At 42.6% G+C, this 19,544-nt stretch overlaps 1 long non-coding RNA gene across 1 annotated transcript in view; it reads left to right on the top strand.

The window, feature by feature from the left end:
* The window catches only part of LOC137312848 (uncharacterized), a 65,022-nt gene extending 64,056 nt beyond the window's left edge, over positions 1 to 966 (top strand). The window contains exon 3 of the long non-coding RNA XR_010960844.1: positions 95 to 966. This is a non-coding gene — a long non-coding RNA (uncharacterized lncRNA). The remainder of the gene's footprint in view (positions 1 to 94) is intronic.
* The last annotated feature ends 18,578 nt before the right edge of the window (positions 967 to 19,544 follow it).

Below are 19,544 nucleotides of genomic sequence, written 5' to 3'. Positions count from 1 at the left end.
GACAGGCTCTTCTGACCTCCGTATTTCTGTTCAGGATCAATACTTCCTGTTTAATGTATTTTTTTTCAGTAATTGAATGTTTTTCATGCCCCAGTTCACCTCAGTTGATTGTGATTTCCAGTGTGATAGAGCCGTCCACGGGTTCGGGCTCTGAACAGCAATTTGATTCTCTGATCCGCGACTGACAACACACCCATTTTACACAGGCACAGAATGATCCGGGAGTGACAACACACCTCTTTTAAACATGGACAAAATGATGCGGGAGTGACAACACACCCCTTTCAAACAGGCACAGAATGATCCGGGAGTGACAACGCACCTCTTTCAAACAGGCACATAATGATCCGGGGCTGACTGTACACCCCTTTTAAACAGAGACAGAATGATCCGGGACTGACAGCCCCAACCTTTTAAACAGTCATAGAATGATCCGGGACTCACAGCACCAACGTGAAAATGATTTTTCAGTGCTGTAAGCAACTGAGCTAACCGGCCAGTTCCGAGAAGAGCTGCTGGCACTTTCAGATCAATTTGCAAAGTTGGCGTCCACGGGAACCGAATCTCTGCAGCTGCCTCTCAAAGAAACTGCTGGAGGGTAGAAATGTATGAAGATGTGCAACATAGGCCTGAAACATCTGTAATCTCTGCAACAACGTATAGCACAGACCTGAAAAATCTGTAATCTCTCTAACATTGTGTAACATAGGCCTGAAACATCTCTAAACTCTGTAAAATTGTATAACATAGGCCTGAAACATCTCTCAACTCTGTAACATTGTACAACATAGGCCTGAAACATCTCTAAACTCTGAAACATTGTATAATTCAATTTCTTATGTTCTTATAATTAGGTGTTACAGGGAGCGGGCAGGACTCCTGCTCCTAATTCATATGTTCTTATGTTCTAATAACATAGGCCTGAAACATCTCTGATCTTGATGCAGCAATAAATCTGATCTCTCTCTCCTGCTCGCTGCTCAATTCTTTAATATCTCACCTAGTCTGGTCTCTCTTCCACCCTCCCCTCTCAAGCAGTCAGCATCATGATTCTAAGTACCGAGAGCAGCACTTTTGTCATACACAAACATATACAGTCACATGCACACGAATACGAACACATACAGGCACATACATACACATAAAGGCACATACACACACATAAAGTCACAGACGCACATACACATACATACAGGCGCATACACACATATACACGCATATACATACATATAAAGGCACAGACACACATACGGCACAAACACAAACATACACACACAGACATAAACGCACATACAAATACACTCATACAGACACACACAAACAAATAAAGGCACATACACACACATACGGGAACATACAGACAAATATGGGCGTCACACATAATGCCACATACAAACATACACATACACACACATAAAGGCACATACACACAAATACTCATACATACACAAACAGGCAAATGCACACAAATAAAGGCACATGCACACATATACACACATAGAGGCACATGCACATATATCAAGGCACATACACAGACATACACAAACACAAATATAAAGGTATGGAATCATACAAAGTTAAAGCACAGAAGGAGTTTATTTGGCCCATTGTGCCGGTGCCGGCCGATAATGAGCTATCCAGCTTAATCCCACTTTCCAGAACTTGGTCCATAGCCCTGTAGGTTACGGCACTTCAAGCGCTCATCCAAGTGCTTTTTAAATGAGTTGAGAGTTTCTGCCTCCACCACCCTTTCAGGCAGTGAGTTCCAGACTCCCACCACCCTCCAGGTGCAATCTTTTGTCCTCAACTCCCCTATAACCCTTCTACCAATTACTTTAAATCTATGTCCCCTGGCACTGACATCTCTGCTAAGAGAAATAGGTAATCTCTATCCAATCTATCTAGTCCCATCATTATATTATATACTTCAATTAAAACTCCCCTCAGCCTCCTTTGTTCCAAAGAAAACAACCCCAGCCTATCCAATCTTTTCTCACAGCTAAAATTCTCCAGCCCTGGCAATATCCTTGTAAATCTTCTCTGTATCCTCTCTTGTGCAATCACATCTTTCCTGTAATGTGTGACCAGAAATGTACGCGGTATTCAAGCTGCGGCCTAACCAATGATTTATACAGTTCGAGTAAAACCTCCCTACTCTTATATTCTATGCCTTGGCTAATGAAGGAATGTATTCCATATGCCTTCTTAACCACCTAATCTACCTATCCTGCTACCTTCCGGGATCTGTGGATATGCACTCCAAGGTCCCTCACTTCCTCTACATCTCTCAATATCCTCCCATTTATTATTTATTCCATTGCCTTTTTTGCCTTTCCCAAATGCATTATCTCAAATTTCTCTGCATGGAATTCCATTTGCCACTTTTTTTGCCCACCTGACGAGTCCATTAATATCTTCCTGCAGTCTACAGCTTTCCTCCTCACTGACAACGACACGGCCAAGTTTTCTATCACCTGCAAAATTCTTGTTCAAGCCCTCCAAATTCAAGTTCAAACCATTAATATATACCACAAGAAGCAACAAACCGAGTACTGAGCCTTCTAGTCGCAAAAACACCCGTCGACCATTGCACTTTACTTCCTGCAACTGAGCCAATTTTGGATCCAATCAATCACTCTCCCTTGGATCACATGTGCTTGTACTTTTTGACCAATCTGCCATGTGGGACCTTGTCAAAAGCCTTGCTGAATCCATGTACACGAGATCAAACGCTTTACCCTCATCGACCCTCCTTCTTACCTGCTCAAAAAATGCAATCAAGTTAATCAGACACGACCTTCCATTAACAAATCCATGCTGACTCTCCTTGATTAACCCGTGCCTTTCTAAATGTCGGTTCATTTTATCCCTCAGAATCGATTCCAATAATTTGCCCACCACCGAGGTGAGACTGACTGGATGTATTACTCTATCTATCTCTTTCTCCATTTTCAAACAAATGGTACAACGTTAGCAGTCCTCCAATCCTCTGGCACACACCTGTAGCCAGGGAGGATTGCAAAATGATGGTCAGAAACTCCGCTATTGCCTCCCTTGTTTCTCTTAACAGCCTGGCATACATTTCATCCGGGCCTAGTGATTTATCTACTTTCAGAAATGCAGAACTTCTTAATATTTCCTATGTCGCCAAGTTTATCCCATCCAATATTTCACACTCCTCCTCCTTAACTTCAATTCCTGCATCATTCCTCTCCTTTGTGAAGACAGAAGCCAAGTATTCATTCAGAAACATACCCACATTTTCCACCTCCACACATAGGTTACCTTTTTGATCTCTAATAGGCCGTATTTTTCCTAAGTTGCCCTCTTGCTCTTGAAGTATTTATAAAACATTTTTAGGTTTTCCTTAATTTTAGTTGCCGGTATTTTTCTTTTCTTTCCTAATTTCCTTTTTAATTTCAGCTATTTAATTTAATTTCACTTTCTATACCACTCAAGGCTTTCTGCAGTATTGAGCTCTTGGTGTCTGACATAAGCTTCCGTTTTTTGCTTTATCTTTCCCTGTATCCTTCTTGTCATCCAGGAGGCTCCAGATTTGGCAGTCTCATCCTTTATCTTTGTGGCAACACGTTTACTCTGAAACCCTTGAATCTCCCCTTTTAATGGCTCCGAATGCTCGAAACGGACTTACCTTAAAGTAGCTGTTTTGATTCCACTTTTGCTAAATCACTTCTCAGCTTAGTAAAATTGGCCTTAAACCAATTTTGAACTTTAAATCCTGTCCTATCTCTCCTCCAAACTACTTCATCTAACCCTATCAGCATCCCCTTCGATTCATTTCTCCCTCGTGTGCTTATATCGGGATTTAAAGGGGATGTGGGTGTCCTTGTAGATGGATCATAGAAAGTTAGCATGCAGGTATGACATTGAATTGGGAAGGCAAATGGTATGTTAGCCTTCATTGCAAGGGGGTTGGGTTAAAATAGTAAGGAGGACTTGCTGCAATTGTACAGGGCACTGGTGAGATCGCACCTGGAGTACTATGTACAGTTTTGGTCTCCTTACCTAAGGAAAGACATACTTGTCTGAGAGGAGGTGCAGCGAAGGTTCACAAGGTTGATTCCGGCTCCCTAGATTCATCTCTGTTTGTGGAAATACGCTTCGCAGAATAGCAGGTATTGCTTGCCAGCTATTCAAAAATTTCAGATCAAAATTAGAAAAAGCACAAACAGATTCAGTTACAGAGACGGACTGTCAAAAATAAGGAAAAACAAGGTCCAGAAGATTTAGAGAGAAGCAAATCAGAGGCATCGATATTTCCTGGATAAAGAAGAGTGTGTATATGTCACTTGAAGATGGAAGGTAATAAATTTAGTTCAGGAATCGAGGCTGGATGAGATGTGGAGGCAGAGGTGCAGCAGAAGTTAGAACCAAAAGCAGGCTTCCCTCTCGAGCAATGGCAAAATCTTGCAGGACCCCAGGCCACTGGTGGGCCTTGCACATCCTGAGCAGCTCATTTGCGAACTAGGGGTGCAGAAGCTGTGATCAGCTCATGCAATGTGTTCAGAGTACAGGCTGGGATCAGTGTGAAATTGCTTGTGTTGGGATAGTCCTGATGCATTCGGGTTCTTAACTGAGAAAGAAGACACGGAGAGAGAGAGAAAGTGAGTAAGTGAAAGACAGATAGGAAACAGTGACAGGTGAAAATAAGAGAGAGAGGGAGAGAGAGAGAGACTTAGAGAGAGATAGAGAGAGAGGAGAGGGTAGGAGAGTGAGAATGAGGCAGAGAGATAGAAAGAAGGGGCGAAGGTATAGCAGCAGAGATGGAAAGGAAGGGAATGAGGCAGAGAGAGAAAGAGGAATGAGAGACAGGAAAGCGACAGAAGTGGCGAGAAACAATGAGGCAGAGAGAAGAAAGAGGGACGATACAGATGGAGTGAGGGGGAATGAGATCGAGGCAAGAAGAGGGAACGTGAGATGGAGAAGAGAGGAAGGCAGGAAGTGTAAGAGAGACGAGGCAGAGTGAAATAAGCGAGAGGTAGAGAGAGAGGGATTGAGAGAAAAAAAAGAGAATCCCCGTAAAGGTGAATGAAAGAGGGAGAACGAGGCAGGGAGTGACAGAGCCAGAGATAAATAAACAGAGGCAGAGAAATCAGAGGCAGAGAAAGAAAAGCATGGAGAGAAATAAAATAAGTCCAAGAGGGAAAGAGTGAGATAAAACGAGACCGAGGGATTTGGCAGAGGCAGAGAGAGAGAGACAGAAGGTGGAACAGATTTTATCCCTGCTTCCGTGCACAGTTAAATATTTCTTATATATTTATTCTTCTATAATAAGAGCGCTGTTGGATTATAATCACAGATTTTGAACCCATAAAATTTTGCTCAATAAGTATTGATTTTGAGAGAGTTACTGATGTCAGAGCAGGTTCATCCAGCAGCATCGAGTTATACTGCCAGCGACACATGGGTCTCTGGTCAATCGCCCTCTGCATTGACACATCAAACTCTCCCAGGGCAGGTAATAGCAAGGGTTAGAAGGAAAGTAAAGCTCCATTTACACTGCCCCCATCAAAAACTCCCAGGGCAGGAACAGCATGGATTAGATACAGAATAAAGCTCCCTCTACACTGTCCCATCAAACATTCCCAGGGCAGAAACAGCACGGGTTGGATTCAGAGCAAAGCTCCCGCTTCAATGTCCGATCAAACAATCTGATGGGCCTGATGCAATGCGCGTCTCCTTCCAATCTTGAACCTTGAACGGTCAGAATGCTGACACTCTGGGACACCTGTCTTATCTCAGTAACTTTCTGAATGTGTGATTAGGCACTTTCAGAGATTCCCTGCTGTGGTCTCCTCTTCCCATTACCTACAATTCCAACATCTTCCCGCAGCCTGATAAGACCCCTGAACACCCCATCCTCGGACACAATGATCCTAAAGAGAAACAATACACGGATATGAAGCTGTGATCAATGCAGTGAGATTTATTTCTGAGTACAGCCCATTATTCAGACGGCAGTAATACAGAGTCAGGGGTTGTGGGATCTACACAATCAAATGGAGCCTGCTCCCCGTGAAGGAAGGTTTCATTCAGTGAGAACTTGGAGAGCTCGGGCTGGTGAGAATCCATCACTGGATCTTTCTCTCGTTCGGTCTACAACATTGTAACCCATCGCCGCAGAATTTCGGCAGAGTCTCCTCGTTTGTGTGACAGGATCCTATACGACACATTCCTACAAGACGGCTGCATCTGTCGTTGGCAACTAAAATCCAAAATGAAGAGTTAATTAATTGACCGTTCTGGACATAGAGGGAGGGAGAACAATGAGAAAACATGAAGCTTAGTCTGTCCGTGTTACTGGGACTGACTCTGGACCACACATGAACCTCAGCTCATTTGTACTTCATTAAACCTCACACTGACCCCTCCCCGACCGGTCGAGACTCACTCTTTGTTCTCAAGGGCAGCCCAATAGTTTTTCCACAGAATGGAGCCCACTGTTCGCGCTTTCTGAGACTAGAGGCAAAGAAAAGAATGATCTAACATTTATATGGAGCCTTTCCCGTTAACAGAAGGGCCCGAAGAGTTTCACAGACAAAGGATTATTTCTGAAGTACCGACACTGTTTTGTAACCAAATTGCTCACAGCAAAGTCCCACAAACAGCAAATGAGATTTGACAGTGTGGGGAGTTCCTGGTGATGTTAGTTGAGAGAGTGATGTTGGTCCAAGAAACCAGGAGAACTCCCAGCTCTTCAAATAATGCGACCAAGTGTTTCCTGCCCCATGAACAGGTAGACAAGGTCTCCGTTTAACGATTCATTCAAAAGATGACACCTCCAACAGTGCTGCACTCCCCCAGTGCTGGGCTGTATGTACTGGAGTGGGACATCAACCCTTAACTTGTTCACTCAACTCCCAACTGAGGTAAACTGACACCCGGCTCCTGAAAATTGATAGTTTCACCGCTTGACTCGTCCACGTATTTAGTGTCCTCATATCCTGATCTCTATGAAGGCTGCAGAATTATTAGAATTCAGAAACCTATTTTGAAACCCTTTTGATCCAATCCCCTCCCCTCATGTTATGAAAATCTGACTCATCTCTGGGGATCGGTTCCTCTGACGCCTCCAGTATCGATCCCAATTCACGATTCTTTGTCTGTGGGTCTGAGCAGCGAGTGTGGGGGAAAGGGACTGAAGAAGCTCCCGTCCGCACACTCACATTTTACAGCAGGTAACACTGATCGGGAGCAGGAACTGTGAGTTTCCCCCTCCACAGTACCTGGGTACTGAAGCCAATTTCAGACTTTCCCAAACAGGTCAATTCTCCGGCTGAGATCCGGTAACTCGGCACTGGCCAGTAATTTGTGCTGTAATTCTTGGTCTGTTTGGATCCTCACACAACACCCACCATTCCCACTCCCCGCTCAGGTACCGACTAAACAATCGGACGATTTTCCTGTGGAACTGGTTCAGGTTAAATTCTTCATTCATTGTTACAATATTACAATAATGTTCATTTAAGCAATCAAACCGTGAGCTTCAGTCAGAGAATAAAATAGTTTAAACAAAAATTGGTATTGAGAGATCAAATAAACTTACTTTTTTCAAAGAAAGAAGATCCGATACCTGTAACACTTCCACTGAACAGATGTCGAGCAGTGATGGACTGAGTCAGCACCAGGAATACAAATACCAAAATTAGAACTTTCGCCATCTTCCGCTGAGTTCCTCAGAGTCAGGATCAGACGGCTGGAGTTCACAAATTTTGTATCTGGTCTTAGAGAGTTTGCTGTATTTATAATCACATAAAAGGGGAGTGACTCTCTGAAAAGATCCTGGTAAAAGGACTTTCCCTTCTGTATGACGGTGGATCAGTTGGCAGCTTGCCTCAGTTGGCAGTTCTCTATCTTTCAGATCACAAGGTTGTGTTTTTGGCACCACTTCAGGGTTTGAAACATGAGCTCATCTGACAGGTTGTACCAGGTACAAAAGCAGGACATTTAATGGTTAACTCCACCCCCACTATTGCTTCCACAGGAGCTCTAAATCTGCCCCCTCTCTCCTGTTCCCTCCTCGTGCCCTTTAATATACCACTTAAATTGATCTCAAATCCACCGAGCCCACTTCAAGCAGTGATGGATTAATTCAACACCAGGACTCCAAAGAACGAGAGCAGCGATTTCATCAGTTTTGGCAAGGAGTTTGCTGCATTTTATCATCACACACACGGGGACTGACCGGTCTCTAAAAATATCCTGGGAAAAGTTGCTTCCATCCTGTATGACTGCTGATCAGTTGACAGGTGGACTAAGCTGTCAGTTATTTATCTTTCAGATCACAAGATTGTGAACTTGGACCCAACTGAAAGGCTTAACATGTGAGTTCCGCTGACAGGATGTGCCAGGTAGACGAACAGGGCATTTAACCCATCAACTCCAAAGACAGTATTCTCCCCACATGAAGCCTGCATCGAGCCCCTCGCTCCTGCTTGCTCCCTGTGCCCTTGAGTATTTTCCAGCCTGATCGCTCTTCCACCGTTAAACAGGCACAGAATGATTCGGGACTGACTGCACATCCCTTTCCAATGGATAGAAACATAAAATGATCCGGGACTGAGAACGCACCTTTTTAAAAGACATCGACACAAAATGATCCGGTATTGACTGCACAATCCTTTTAAATCGACATCGACACAGAATGATGGGGGATTGAGTGCACATCCCTTTTAAAAAAAACATACACACAGAATGATCCGGCACTGACTGCACACCACTTTTAAACAGACATAGACACAGAATGATCCGGCACTGACGGCAGACCCATTTTCAACAGATACAGAATGATCCGGAACGACAGGACACCAAGATTAAACAGACAGTGACACATTATGATCCAGGACTGATGTATGTTATTGACCTGAACTTAGGTAAACAGTATATAATTTAAAGTTTTCAGCAGACAAGAAACGCAGAAACGTGGTAAACAATGTGGCGAACAGTAATAGTCTTTAGGAGGACACATAGAGACTGGTGAAATGGGTGGAACCATGGCAGATGTAATTTAACACAGAGAAGTGCAGTGAGACATTTGCTGGAAGAATGAGGAGAGGCAATATAAATGAAATCGTACAATTTTAAAGGGCGAGCAGGAACAGAAAGATTTGGGGGTATATGTGTGCACATCTTTGAAGGTTGACAAGTTGAGAAGGCTGTAAAAAACATATGGGATCCTGGGCTTTATTAATGGAGGCATAGAGTATGAATGCAAGAAAGTTTTGCTGAACATTTATTTTACACCGGTTAGGCCTCAGCTGGAGTATTGCGTACAATTCTGGACACCACTCTTTAGGAAGGATGTCAAGGTCTTGGAGAGGGCACAGTCGAGGTTTTCCAGGATGATACCAGCGATGAGGGATTTCAGTTATGTGGAGAGATTGGAGAAGCTAGGATTGTTCTCATTGGAGCAGAGAAGGTTATGGGATACCTATAGAGGTATTCAAAATAATGAGGGGTTTTGATAGAGCAAGTAGGGAGAAAGTGTTCACTTTGGCAAGTGGATCGGTAACCAGAGGTAATAGATTTAAAATAATTGGCCAACGAACGAGAGGGGAAATGAAGCGATTCTTTCACACGGAGGGTTATGAAGATCGAGAACGCATTACCTGAAAGTTCCTATCAGGCTCGATAGGACCTTTCAAAAGGCAATTGGACATGTACTTCAACAGGACTAATTTGCAGGACAATGTGGAAAAAGCTGGGAAGTGGAATTAAATTGGACAGTTCTTTCAAAGAACCGGCACAGGCCCGACGGGACGAAGGGCCTCGTTCTGTTCTGTAAGAACGTATCATTCTATGATTCTCTAAACCTGCAAACTTCTTTCATCTCTATTTGACATCATCAGGAGGCGTTTACCATTCTTTGTGTTTCTGGACTTCTGAAGTGTGGTTGAACCGTGAGACAAAAGTTTCCTGTAATTAGTGCGGGAGGAAGCTATCAGTGTAAATATCAGATATACACGTGGATGGTTCACTGGGTAGAATCATAGAATCATAGAATCATAGAAGTTACAACATGGAAACAGGCCCTTCGGCCCAACATGTCCATGTCGCCCAGTTTATACCACTCAGCTAGTCCCAATTGCCTGCACTTGGCCCATATCCCTCGATACCCATCTTCCCCATGTAACTGTCCAAATGCTTTTTAAAAGACAAAATTGTACCCGCCTCTACTACTGCCTCTGGCAGCTCGTTCCAGACACTCACCACCCTTTGAGTGAAAAAATTGCCCCTCTGGATCCTTTTGTATCTCTCCCCTCTCACCTTAAATCTGTGCCCCCTCGTTATAGACTCCCCTACCTTTGGGAAAAGATTTTGACTATCGACCTTATCTATGCCCCTCATTATTTTATAGACTTCTATAAGATCACCCCTTAACCTCCTACTCTCCAGGGAATAAAGTCCCAGTCTGTCTAACCTCTCCCTGTAAGTCAAACCATCAAGTCCCGGTAGCATCCTAGTAAATCTTTTCTGCACTCTTTCTAGTTTAATAATATCCTTTCTATAATAGGGTGACCAGAACTGTACACAGTACTCCAAGTGTGGCCTCACCAATGCCCTGTACAACTTCAACAAGACATCCCAACTCCTGCATTCAATGTTCTGACCAATGAAACCAAGCATGCTGAATGCCTTCTTCACCACCCTATCCACCTGTGACTCCACTTTCAAGGAGCTATGAATCTGTACTCCGAGATCTCTTTGTTCTATAACTCTCCCCAACGCCCTACCATTAACGGAGTAGGTCCTGGCCCGATTCGATCTACCAAAATGCATCACCTCACATTTATCTAAATTAAACTCCGTGGGAACCAGATACACTGCTCATTCCGGTTATTTGTCCAGCAGAACAGAGCGACCATTCTCTTCAACTGTACTCACCAGAAGGAAAATGAAACAAACTGAACTGTTCTGTTATCTTCTGCTGGTTTATGCCCACTCATAGAGAACGTGACCTAGAGAGAGAGACTGAGAGATTGGATTGGCTTTTTCTCTTTGTAATCGATTATCCTTTGTATTTATTGTAAGAGGCGGTTCCATCCCTAACGTCCCGTGCCTGACATTCTCATTGATACTAAGATATGTTGTAAAATAGTTTCTACCAATTGCACGTTGCAGATAAAAGCTGAACATCGAAAACGGCTTTGAAACCAGTTTCGCTTCGCACCCTTGAGTAGGAGATGGGTTGCTGGTTGTAAGGAAGGAAGTTTGTAAAATCAGCCCTTCAGAGCAGTATCGGTGAAATGTGTTCTGGACACATTCTATGAGATGCCTGTTGTACAATGAAGGGGCGCTTACACACAGTAATTCCAGAATCCTTACCTTGTTGGCTCCCGAACTATTACAAATCGCGCCCTCGGATATTTTTTCCTTAAATTCACAATGAATAAATATCACTAAGGTCAAAAAAGGCCCCGCGATAAAGCGAACCCAGGATGTCCTATTTATTAAACAAGTGCTTTGACCAGCTAAACCACGGCGCCAAATCACCGAGATCGATCAGCTACCGCACAGCAGAGAAGGTTGGTTTGAGGAGTATCCTCATCGCTTCTCTTGCCTATTTCCGGCAGGTTTCCCGATTCCTCCAGTGTCTCTCGCTCTGTTTATCTGTGTCAATGTGTGAGTTGATTCTAATTTAAGACGCCTGCTTGTGTTTGTTTCTTATACGAAATAAATGAGGAGATCAGAGAATTCTCCTTCTGACACTGGGGAACTAATGAGACAAATTTATAGCAAGATATTGTTTATTATGATGCAGCAAAGAAAATCTGCCATCTTGAATGATTTCGGTTCAGTTTCCTCCAAAAACAAACTGTGACCCCCAACCTATTTCCAACACAGCGCCTTTAAGTTGATGCCAGACACGCTATTATTGAACCTCAGGCTGTAGTCAGCGCACTGATGACCTTCAAGTTTCTATGGGCTCTTCAGGCACTTCGTGTGACACAAGAGCTTTCCAATCCCGTCCAGCTCCTGGAGACGGAGACATCCGTCAGAGGCAGCATTCGCCGCTAGGGGCGATATCGCGCTCGAATTAATCGCCTGCCGTCAGCGGAAGGCAGCAAATCCAAAACAAAGCATTGCGGACAGCGTCTGGAAATCAGTTAACCGTTCAGTGTGCAGACTTTCGTGAGAGCTCCAAACAGGACCCGGGGAAGTTTTAAACTGTGTATGTGGATATGACTGCGCTTTTGCTTTATAAAATATCGGAGTATACATTTGAGTATGACGTTTATAAATGAAGTATGGGTATGAATGAGTGTGAGGTTTATATTGAAGAGTGGGTGTGTGTGAATCGGTTAGGTTCACCCCAACGCAAACCTTAACTCTAATGTTTATAGCAACGTAGGAGCAGAAGTAGGTGATTCAGCCCCTCGAGCCTGTTCCATCATTTTATTGGATCATGGCTGGCCTGTATCTTAACTCAATCTACAACCTTGGTTCCCTAACCCGTCGTACGCTTGCCAAACAAAAATCTCTCAATCTCAGTCGTGAAATTTTCAATTGGCCCAGCCTCAACAGCTTTTTGGGGCAGAGTGTTTCAGATTTCTAGTCCTCTATGTGTGAAGAACTATTTCTTGAAATGAACCCTGAACTGCCTGGCTCTAATTTAAAGGTTATGCCCCCTTGTTCTTGACTCTCCACCAGAGGAAATATTGTCTCTCTATCTACACGATCAACTCCTTTAATCATCTTAAACACCACAATATTTAAGGGAATGCAAACATCGTATGTGTTTTCTGTCCTCAAAATTTAACCCTATTAGCCCCAGTAATATTTTGGTGAAACTGCTCTGCACCCCTTCGAAGGTCAGTATGTCCTTCCTGATTTGCGGTGTCCAGAACTGAACACAGTACTCGAGATGTGGTCTATCCAGAGTTTTATATAACTTTAACATCACGTACACCCCTTTATATTTTAACCCCCTTGAGAAAGAGGCCAACATTCCATTAGTCTTTTTTATTATCTTTTGTCCCTGTCCACCAGGTTTTAATGATTTCTGTACTCGGACCCCCAATTCCCTCTGCTCATCCACAGTTCCTAGCTTCTCGTCATTTAGATAATATTCCGATCTATCAATCTTAGTTCCGAAGTGGATGACCTCATACTTCTCCATGTTGAACTCCATCCAAAACAGTTTTTTCCACGTAATTATCTACCAATATCCTTTTGCACATTTCAGCTCCTATCTACACTATTTACTGTACCACCTGACTTGGCATCGTCAGCAAACTTGGATGTCTAGCTCTCCATTCCTTCATCTAAGTTATTTATAAATATAGTGAAATGCTGCGGCCCCCCTCTCAAATCTGTGGGTACCACCTCTAGTCACATCCTGCCAATTGAAGCACACTCATTATCCTTACTCTATGTCATCTACATCTTAACCAATTCGCTATCCCTGTCAATAGTTTCCTTCCAATTACATGCACTCTCATTTTTGTTAACAGTCTCTTTTGAGGAACTCTAACGAATGCCTTCTGGAATGCCATATAAATAACATCAACAGACACTCCCTTATTTACCACGTTGGTTACATACTCAAACGATTCAACTAGATTCGTTAAACATGACATACCCTTTAAAAAGTCATGCTTGCTCTCTCTGATCAGTTCATGTTCGTCCAAATGTCCAATCACTCTGTCTCTACTAACAGATTCAATTAACTTCCCCATAACAGGTGGTAGACAAATAGAGTATAATTTCCTAGTTTATCTCTCTCACCATTCCTAAATAATGGAGTGACATTGGCAATTTTCCAATCCAAGACGAAACTTCCTGAATCAAGAGAGATGTCGAAGATCATGATTAAAGCATCTACAATGCCCTCGTCTGTTTCTTTTAATACCCTGGGTTGGAAACCACATGGAGATTTGTGTGTCTTTCGTCTCGTTATTTTTTCCATTGCATTCTTTTACTCCTATTCACAACAGAAGGCGGCTGAAACGAGCACGATATGGGCGCTGAAAAAGAATTCTACTTCCCAAGGCTGGATCACACCCTGCAAGAGCTGGTGGAGATTTGAAAGTCTTTATATATCACAAAGCTAGTATTTATGAAACGGTGCCTCAAATATCTCCATAGCCAGGAAGGGCGAACTGACCATCAACGACCTCGAGGCAATAAGGTAGCACATTCAGATCTGGAGGCTGCACGTTAAAATCACGTCGGGGTCACCGTTACCTTTATACCAAATGTGTGTCTGGATAAATCGAACCGCCTCACAATAAACACAGTCGCATTTAAAAATTTAGCGGACGAGTTTGGGGAACGATGTATGTGATTCTCACATTAATGCACTCGTACAAAGTTGGGGAGAAGTCGATGTGAATGATTTACTGGGAAATCTTCAAAACATTTCGAAAATTCTCCCGCTCACGAAAAAAGAAACACAAACTGACGAATTCATTCATTCATAAACAACAGGTGGAGAATCACAGACTGCAGCTCAACGAGATTGTGAGAGCGTCATTTCGCTGCGTGGTGTAGTTGGTTAAAGTGCCAATAGAAACATATTGACAGAAGTGGGCCAATTAGACCTTCGAGCCTCTTCCGCCATTCAAAGTCGGGGAACACTTCAACAGTCAAGGACATTCAGCCACCGACCTTCGGGTAAGCATACTCCAAGGCGGCCTTCGAGACACACGACAACTCAAATTCGTCGAGCAGAAATTGATAGCCGAGTTCCGCACCCATGAGGACGGCCTCAACCGGGATCTTGGGTTCATGTCACGCGACACGGATCCCCACCAGCGAACAAATGTTATCTGTTTTTAATGTGACGGGACATTTGCTGTCTTTCTCTTCCTTCCGGATGTCTCTATGTTTCTGCCTTTCTCTCTGTTTTTTTTTGGTTGTTTGTATATTCGGTGGCCTTGTAGGTAACACCTCTCTGTCTGCACACTGTGATTGCCTTGGCAACGGGCAGTTGGAAAGACTGTCTGTAATCACCAGGTATTGTTCTGTGATTTATAAATGCGAAGGGTTCGAGGATTTCATTTCCACAACATTCAGCTGAGGAAGGTGGAAGCCTCCGAAAGCTTGTGAATTTCAAATAAAATTGTTGGACTATAACTTGTTGTTGTAAAATTGTTTACAATTGTCAACCCCAGTCCATCACAGGCATCTCCACATCATGGCCATTCAATGAGATCGTGGCTGATCTGTGACCTAAATCCAAATAGCCCCCTTAGCCCAATATCCCTTAATACCTTTGGTTCACAAAAATCTATAAATCTCAGATTTAAAATGAACAACAGAGTTCGCATCAACTGCAGTTTGTGGAAGAGAGTTCCAAACTTCTATCACCCTTTGCGAGTAGAAATGCTTCTGAACTTCACTCCTGAAAGTCCTTTCTCTATTTTTAGGCTATGTCCCCTATTCCCAGACTCAACAACCATCAGAAATCGGTTCTCTCTATATACCCTATCAGTTCCCCATGATGTCTTGAAATCTACGATCAAATCACCACTTAATCTTTTAAATTCCAGGGAATACAACTCTAGTTTGTGTAATCTCTCCTCGAAATTTAACCCTTGTAGTCCAGCTATCATTTTTTAAATCTACACTGCACTTCCTCCAACGTCAATATATCCATCCTAAGGTGCAGTGTCCAGGACTGAAGACAGAACTCCAGGTGTGGTCTAACCAAGCCTTTGTATAGCTGCAGTATAACTTCTACCCCCTTGTATTCTGGTCCTCTAGATATAAAGGCCAACATTTCATTCGCCTATTCGATTATTTTCTGTACCTGACCATGACATTTTAATGATCGATGTACATGGATCCCGAAGTATATTTGGACCTCCACTGTTTCGAGCTTTTTATCATTTATAAAATATTCTGATCTATCCTGTTTAGTTCCAAAGTGGATGACCTGACGTTTGCCTACATTGAAACCCATTTGCAACAGTTTTGCCCATTCATTTAATCTACTAATATCTTTAGTACTTTATACTTCCATTTACGTTGCTTACAATATTTGTGTCATCAGCAAACTTGGATATGTGGCTCTCTATCCCGTCATCTAATTCGTTAATAAATACAGTGAGCAGTTGAGGTCCCAACAAAGGTCCCCGCGGGAAACCACTCCTCACATCCTGCCAATTTTATAAACTATCCGTTATCCCTACTCGCTGTCTCCTGCCGCTCAGCCAATTCCCTAACAAGGTCAATAATTTGCCCTCAATTCCATGGGTTTAACTTTAGCGAACAGTCTCTTATGAGGGACTTTATCGAATGCCTTCTCGAAGCCTATATAAACACCATCCATCGACATTCCCCTGTCCAACACTTTAGTCACAATTTCAAAAATTCAATCAGGTTCGTCAGGCATGACCTATCCTTTACAAATCTCTGCTGTCTTTCTCGGATCAGCTGGAAATTTTAAAGATGTTTAGTAGTTCCATCCTAAATTAGCGACTCTCGTCATTTCCTGACAACTGATGTTAGGCTCACTGATCTATCATTCCCAGGTTTCCCTCGCTCACCTTTCTAAAACAGCGGAGTGCAATGTGCAATTTTCCAATCTAAAGGAACGGTTCCTGAATCGAGAGAACTTTGCAAGATTAAATTTAAGGCATCTGCAATATTCTCAACTACTTCCTTTAAGTCCCGGGGATGGCAACCTCCTGGTCCTCTGGGACTTGTCACTCATTCGTGCCATTATTTTATTCATAAATGTTAATGTGCTTACACTCTTCCTATGCTTAACACCATGGATTACCACAACTGATTCTGTGCGCTCATTTATTTTCTGATCCCGGAAACGAGAAGAAGATATGGGCAGAGATCTATCACTGGAGCTTCCAGAAGAACAAACGCTTTTTTCCTCTTAGTCACTATTCTCTGCTTCTGAAATACGGACTGTTTGCCCCATAAATGATTCAGAGTATAACCGTTTTTCTAAATATTGTATTTAATTATTCAACTTGCAGCACTCGGACAAATGTTTCTCGCCCTTTGTCCTGGATTCATGTCACTTTTCATTTGGAACCTAATGTGTTCTTGATTTGTCTATATCTCCTAGACAGGTCCCAATACTCTCAATACAGTGAACGTTAAAGATGCATTATTCCTCTGATCAGCAGGTGTTGCTATGGTAGGGGAGAAAACACTTCTACTGTTAAACCAGCAATTTCCCTTTTCCAATTTCTCCTTTTCATCTGGTAACGATTCGTGGTCTATTGTCTGGGATATTAATAACCGCTTCATAAAATCTCAAAGCGCTCCCCATTTAGCAATTCCTGCGACCAAAGACTTTTTTTTGTTAGTCAAAATTTCTACTGGAACCTCAACATTTTCTACGTTGGAGTTGGGCCCATGTTTCGTTTCTGTTGTCAATTTGTGGGAAGAGTCTTTCCAAGTCTCAAATTCCTCTTTAAAGTCGCCATATCTGTACATTAAAGCTTTACTTTCAGCTTCAATTAGCAGTGTCTTAGCTGCCATTTGAAGTCAAATCAGTTTGATTGCTTTTCTAAAAGTCACAGAATGCCTGAAAATTGTATTCTCCATCTCCTGATCCTTAATTACAAAATAAGATATCTCAGGATATCAAAATTAAGATTTCTAGTTAAGAATCAAAAACATTATGATGTGAAAAATTAGGATGACCGCATTCTCCACCAAAACTAGGGAGGAGCAAAAAGCTGCAATGTGATTTTACACTTTAATTTGGGGCAATGGTTTTTTATCTCCACGTGGTTTATTTTTATTTTTAATTTAATGGGCTTTTTCCCCGAAAGAGCTTCAGGCACAAACAAAGGCTTTCAAAGAAAACAATAATTTATTATTAATACATTGGGAAAATTGACATTCGAATGTTAACAACATCTTGGGTTTATGCCTGATTGAGAATCGCTTCAACAAAAATAAAACGATACATTCTGAATTCCCAAAATGCATAACCGTTTGGAAATCAAATGTCGATCTTCGATTAATCCCAGGACGAAAGTTCTATACTGATGGTTGGCTCAAGCTTGCCGGGAAGATTCTGGGTATTTTGAGGGATACCGTTGTGGAGTCGCATGTCTTTCTCTTGTCGCCAGGTCATCTGCTTCACAGACAATCTGTAAACCTGCATCGAGGCACCAAGCTGTGTGATTGCGAGCAGTCATGAATAGTACAGCTGTGGTGGTGCGGGCAGGAAGCGAAAGGTGAAGTCGGGGCAGTCTTGGTGGATCTGTGCCTCTCCGCACTCACCTTCTGGTCAGCTTTTAAAGACCTGTTTAACACAGAGTCAAACCGCTGGGGCGGTGATTTGTCAACAATAGGTTCGTACTAATAGAGCCACGATTGATTGGCACTTCACTTGTTTTCTCTGAGGGTCCACAATGTAACCAAGTTAAGTCGGCAGGTGTTCAAACTACCTCCAACGCTCCTGGGATTGTTCTTCTTGCTGTTATCCTTTGCTGTGTGTATTTTACAATGGGCCATTAACAATCCTTTTAAAAGCCCGTCCACCTTTGAAGAGACCATTTCCTCCAGACATGCTGAAGCCGATTTAGTATCAGGATTTCGTTTAACAGATGATTTTTTTTTACTGCACAGCGCATCTGCGAAACTCCCGCAATAAATAATGGGCCGGGTAAGTTACACAAGGCTGAGTGACGTTATTGTGCAGCCTCCAGGCATCATCTTTAGAACTGTCAAAATTAAATCGAAATGAGTTTAACCCAGAAAAAAGGAAACATTAATTGTCTCACTGACTTCATCTGCTGCTGTTCTGCGAGTCAGCACTCACCCTCCAGGCTGATTACACAGTTTGTTTGTATATTTAATACTTTCTATGTTTTATTCTCACTCCTGACTCGAACCTCCTGTATTTCATATATTGGTCTGTCTTTCATTGTGTCTGTTTTCTGTGTATATCGTTCATCTCCATTTATTTTCTGTGTGTTTTCCTATCTTGTTATTTCTACTTAAATTTTTAATTCTCTGCCGCTGTTTTTGTCTCTATCTTTTCCTATCTATACTCTTGGCTTTTTTTTTTACTATTTGCCTCTCTCTGTGTCTGTACGACGCTGCCTGTCTTCTCTCTCTGCCTCCTATGTCTTTTTTTAACGAACGCCTCCCTGTCCCTCTCGCTCGTTGTCTCTCTCTCTCTCTGACTTCATCTGTCATTTTCTCTTTCACCTCTGTCTCCGCTTCCTCCTGTCCCTTTTTGTTTGCCCCTGTTTATCTCACTCTTTATTTCGCTCTGTGTATCTACTTTGACTGTTTCTTTCTCTCCATTTGTTTCTTCCCGCTCCCATTTTCACATGTCTTTGTTTCAATCTGTTTGTTTCTCACTCTTTCCTTTGCATTTGTTTCTGTATTTTCTTCCCTTTCTTTCTATCTCGGCTTTAATCTTTGTATTTCTTCTCCTCTCTGCTGTTTTCTGTTCTTCTTGCTTTCCATTCCTCTTTTTCTCTTCCTCTTACCGTCTTATTATGTCTGAAACTCTCGTGCTCTGTCTATCCCTCAGTCTTTAATTGATTTGGTTTGACTTCGTCTGTCTATTAACCACCCTGCTGCTATCA

Source organism: Heptranchias perlo, unplaced genomic scaffold, assembly GCF_035084215.1.
Source record: "Heptranchias perlo isolate sHepPer1 unplaced genomic scaffold, sHepPer1.hap1 HAP1_SCAFFOLD_44, whole genome shotgun sequence".
NCBI classification, from domain to species: domain Eukaryota; kingdom Metazoa; phylum Chordata; class Chondrichthyes; order Hexanchiformes; family Hexanchidae; genus Heptranchias; species Heptranchias perlo.
The sequence above is the reverse complement of the archived record's forward strand: the minus strand, read 5'-3'. Positions and strand labels throughout refer to the sequence as shown.